Source organism: Dipodomys merriami, unplaced genomic scaffold (genome assembly GCF_024711535.1).
Source record: "Dipodomys merriami isolate MVZ:Mamm:240054 unplaced genomic scaffold, mDipMer1.0.p SCAF_73, whole genome shotgun sequence".
Taxonomy (NCBI): domain Eukaryota; kingdom Metazoa; phylum Chordata; class Mammalia; order Rodentia; family Heteromyidae; genus Dipodomys; species Dipodomys merriami.
In genome coordinates, this window is record NW_027206324.1 from 5431618 (window position 1) to 5437622 (window position 6005).

A 6005-nucleotide genomic window follows, 5' to 3' on the forward strand; every position below is an offset into this window, starting at 1 on the left:
TAAACCTAAACCTAACCCTCACCCTAAAACTAATGCTAATACTCACCCTCAAGCTAACCTTAATCATAACCCTAACCCTAACCCTAATCCTCACCCTCACTGTAACCCTAATCCTCAACCTAATCCTCACCCTAACCCTAACCCTAACCCTAAACCTTAATCTTACACGAACCCTAACCCTCAACCTCACCGTAGCCCTCAACCTAACCCTCATCCTAACCCTAATCCTCATCCTTACCCTCACCCTAATGCTAACCTTAACCCTCACCCTAACCCTAAGACTAACACTAACTCTCAACCTAACCCTAACCCTCACGCTCACTGTAACCCTAACCCTAACCCTCACCCTAACCCTAACCCTCACACTCACCCTTAACCTAACCCTCACCCCAGCCCTCACTCTCAGTCTAACCCTAAGCCTAACCCTAACCCTAACCATATCGCTCACACTCACCCTAACCCTTACCCTAAACCTAATCCTAACCCTAAGCCTAACCCTCACACTCAACCTAACACTCACCCTCACCCTCACACTCACAATAACTCTAACCCTAACCCTAACAACACTAATCCTAACCCTAAACCTAAACCTAACCCTCACCCTAAAACTAATGCTAATACTCACCCTCAAGCTAACCTTAATCATAACCCTAACCCTAACCCTAATCCTCACCCTCACTGTAACCCTAATCCTCAACCTAATCCTCACCCTAACCCTAACCCTAACCCTAAACCTTAATCTTACACGAACCCTAACCCTCAACCTCACCGTAGCCCTCAACCTAACCCTCATCCTAACCCTAATCCTCATCCTTACCCTCACCCTAATGCTAACCTTAACCCTCACCCTAACCCTAAGACTAACACTAACTCTCAACCTAACCCTAACCCTCACGCTCACTGTAACCCTAACCCTAACCCTCACCCTAACCCTAACCCTCACACTCACCCTTAACCTAACCCTCACCCCAGCCCTCACTCTCAGTCTAACCCTAAGCCTAACCCTAACCCTAACCATATCGCTCACACTCACCCTAACCCTTACCCTAAACCTAATCCTAACCCTAAGCCTAACCCTCACACTCAACTTAACCCTCACCCTAACCCTAAATCTAACACTAACACTAACCCTAAACCTCAAACTCAGCCTCCCCCTAACCCTAACACTAACCCTAAACCTTACACTCACCCTAACCCTAACACTAACCCTAACCCTAAACCTCACCATAACTCTAACCCTAAACCTCACCCTCACCCTAGCCCTCACCCTAACACTAATCCTAACCCTAACCCTCAACCTAATCCTCACCCTAACACTAAACTTAACCCTCACCGTCACCCTCACCCAACCCCTAATCCGAACCATAATCCTCACCCTCAGCCGCACGCTAACCCTAACTCTAACACTAAACTTCACCCTAAAACTAACCCTAAATCTAACCCTAAACCTCACCCTCAACCTAACACTAACCCTAACTCTAACGGTAAACCCCACCCTAACCCTAACCCTAACCCTCACCTGCACCCTCACCCTCACTGTAACTCTAACCCTAACCCTAACAATAACACTAATCCTAACCAGAACCATCACCCCAACCCTAACCCTCACCCTCATGCTCAGCCTAAGCCTAAGCATAAGACTAACCCTAACCCTCACCCTAACCCTAACCCTATCATAAACACTAACTCTAACCCTAAACCTCACTGTCACCCGAACCCTAATCCTATCCTTAACCATAAACCTAAACCTCATCCGAACCCTAACCGTAACCCTCACCATAACCCTAAGCTTAACCCTAACAATAACCTTAACCATAACCCTAACCCTCACCCTAACTATAACCCTCACCCTAACCCTAAACCTCACCCTAACACTTACCCCAACCCTAAAAATAACCCTAAACCTAACACTAACCCTCACACTAACCCTAAACATCACCCTAACCCTAAACCTTACGATAACCCTATCCTTAACCCTCACCCAACCCTAGCCCTCACCCTAACCCTAACCCTCATCCTCACCCTAACCCTCACCCTCACCCTCACCCTCAGCCTAAACCTAACCCTAAACCTAAGCCTAACCCTGACCCTAAACCTCACCCTAACCCTAACCGTAAATCTAACACTAACCCTAACCCTAACCCTCACCCTCAGCCTCACCCTAACCCTAACTCTAACCCTAAACCTCACCCTCACCTTAATCCTTACCCTAATCATAAACCTCACCCTAACTCTAACCATAAACCTCAACCTCACCCTAGCCCTTAACTGTCATCCTAACACTCCCCCTAAATCTAACACTAACCCTAACCCTAACCCTAACCATCACCCTCACCTTCAGCCTAAACCTAAGCCTAGCCCCAGAACTAACCCTAACAAACACACGGACCCTCACACTAACCTTAACCGTAATCTTATCCCTAACCATAACACTAAGCCTTACCCTCCACTTAACTCTCTCCCTACCTAACCATAACCATCACCATAAACTTAACTCTCACCCTAAACCTCACCCTCACCCTAACCCTAACTATAACCCTAACCCAAACCCTAAACCTCAACCTAACCCTAACCCTAACCCTCACATTCACCCTCACCGTAACCGTAAACCTAAACCTAAACCTAACAATAACCCTAACCCTAACCCTAACCCTATCCATTACCGTCACCCTAACTCATAACCTCACCCGAAAACTTACCCTCTCCCTAACACTAACACTAACACTAACACTAACCCTCACAATGACCCTAACCCTAACCCTAACCCTAAACCTCAACCTAAACCTCACCCTCAACCTAAACCTAACACTATCCCTAAACCTAACCCTCACCCTAACCCACCCCCTAACACTACATCTAAACCTCACCCTCACCCTAAACCTAACAATAAACCTAACACTAATCCTCAGCCTCAATATCACCCTAACCCAAACCCTAACCCTAACACTCATCCTAACTCTAAACCTAACCCTAACCCTAATCCTAACCCTCACATTCACCCTCACCCTAACCCTAATCCTAAACCTAACCCTATCTCTAACCCTAACCCTCACCCTAAACCTCAGCCTAGCCCTCACCCTTAAACTTATCCTAACCCTAAACCTCAACCTACTTCTCAACCTAACCCTAAACCTAACCCTAACCCTCACCCGAACCCAAACCCGAACCTTCAACCTCATGCTCGGCCAAAGCCTAAGCCTAAGTCTAAGCCTAACCCTCACCCTAACCCTGACTCTAAACCTAAACCTAAACCTAAACCTCATCTTAACCCTAACCCTAATCCACACCCTCACCCTCACAGCAACCGTAACCCTACCCCGAAACCTAACAATAAACCTAACCCTAACCCTAACCCTCACCCTAACCATAAACCTCACCCTAACCTTAACCCTCACCCTAACACTTACCCTCACCCTAAACCTAACCCTAACCCTCAGACTCACCCTAGCCTTCACCCTAACCCTAACCCTCATCCTCACCCTAAATCTCACTCTAAACCTAACACTAATCCTCAATCTAACCCTCACCCTCACCCTAATGTTAACACTAACCCGCACCCTAACCTTAACCTTCACCCTTACCGGAACCCTCACCCTCAGCCTAACCCTCACCTTTACCCTTACCGTCACCCGTAGGCTAACCTGCACCCTAACCCTAACCCTCATCCTAACCCTAACTGTACCCCTGAACATCATCCTCACCATAACCCTAAGTCTAACCCTAACCCTAACTCTAAACCTCAACCTAACCCTTACCCTAACCCTAAACCTCATCCTAACCCTCACCCTAACTGTAAACCTAACCATCACCCTAACCTTAACACTCACCCTCAATCTCACGCTCAGCCTAATCCAAAGCCTAAGCCTAACACTTACCCTCACCCTCACCTTCACCCTAGCCCTCACCCTAACCCTAATTCTAACCTTCACCCTCACCCTAACCCTAACCCTCATCCTCACTCTAAACCTCACACTAACGCTAATCCTAATCCTCAATCTAACAATCCCCCTGACCCTAATACTACCCCTTACTCTAAACCTAAGCCTAAACCTAACCCTCACCCTTATCTTAACCCTCACCCTCACCCTAAACCTCACCTTTACCCTTACCATCATCCTCACCCTAACCCTCACCCTAACCCTAAACCTAAACCTAACCCTAAACCTAACCCTAATCCTAACACTCACTCTCACCCTAACCAAAATCCTAACCCTAACCCTCACCCTAACATTAACCCTCACACTCACTGTAACCCTAACCTCAACCTAACCCTCAACCTAAAGCTATCCCTAACCCTAAACCTCAATCTAACAATAACCCTAACCCTCACCCTCATACTAGCCCTCCCCATAACCCTAATCCTAACCCTAATCCTCATCCTTACCCTCACCATAACCCTAAACTTAACCCTCACCCTAACCCTAATCCTAAACCTAACCTTCAACCTAACCCTAACCCTCAACCTAACCCTAACCCTCAAACTAACCTTCACCCTCAGCCTAAACCTAATCCTAATGCTAAGCCTAACCCTCACCCACAACCTAACCCTTGCTCTAACCCTAACTCTAACACTAATCCTAACACTAAACCTCACCCTAACCCTAACCCTCAACCTCAGCCTCACCCTAACCCTAACTCTAACCCTAAACTCAACTTCCCCCTAACCTTAACCCTAACCTAACCGTAAAACTCACCCTAACACTCACCGTAAACCTCACCTGCCACTAGCCCACACCCTAACCATAATCCTAACCTTAACCCTCATCCTAACCTTCACCCTAACACTAACCTTAACACTAACCCTCACCCTATCCCTAATCCTAACCCTAACTCTCAAACTCACACTAACCCTCACCCTCACCGAAACTCTTAGCCTAACCCTAACCCTAACCCTAAACTTAACCCGAATCCTAACTCTCACACTAACCCTAACCCTAACTCTCACCCTAACCCTAATCCTCACCCTTGCCATAATCCTCACACTCAGCCTAACTGTCACGTTTACCCTTACCTTCACAACAACCCTAACCCTAACGCTAACCCTAACTCTCAACCTAACCCTCACCCTAACCCTAACTCTACCCCTAAACCTCACCCTCACTCTAACCCTAACTCTAACATTAACCCTAGCACTAAACCTCACCCTAACCCTAACCCTAACCCTCAATCTCACCCTAACCCAAACCCTAATCCTAATGCTAACAATAATCCTAACCCTCACTCTCACCCTCAGCCTCACCCTAACCCTAATTCTAACTCTAAACCTCACCCTCACCCTAACACTTAGGCTAACCCTAACCATAAACCTAACCCTAACTGTAATCCTAACCCTCCCCCTAACTCTCAGCCTAACCCTAACCATAACACTAACCCTAACCCTAAACGTCAAAGTAACCTTCACCCTAACCCTCACTCTAACCCTAAACCAAACCCTAAACCTCGCCCTAACCCTAACCCTAACCCTCACTCTCACCGTAACTGAAACGCTAAACCTAACCCTAACAATAACCCTAACCCTTATCCTAACCCTCATCCCAACGATAACCCTCACAATAACCAAAACCCTAACAACCCTCACCATAAAACTAAACCTAACCATAACATTAACCCTCACACTAACCCTATAATCCTAACCCTAACCCTAAACCTCAACCTAACCCTCACCCTCACCCTAACCCTAACAATAACCCTATCCATGACCCTCACACTAACCATCCCCCTAACACTATATCTAACCCTAAACCTCACCCTCACCCTAACCATAATCCTAACCCAACCCTAAACCCCACCCTAACCCTAATGCTAACCCTCACCCGCACCCTCACACTCATCGTAACTCTAACCCAAACCCTAACAATAACACTAACCCTAACCATCACCCTAACCCTAATCCTCACCCCCACCCTCACCCCACCCTCACCCTTAGCCTAACTGTAAGCCTAAGCCTAATCCTCAGTCTAAACCTCACACTCAGCCTCAACCTAAACCTAACCCTCACCCTTAAC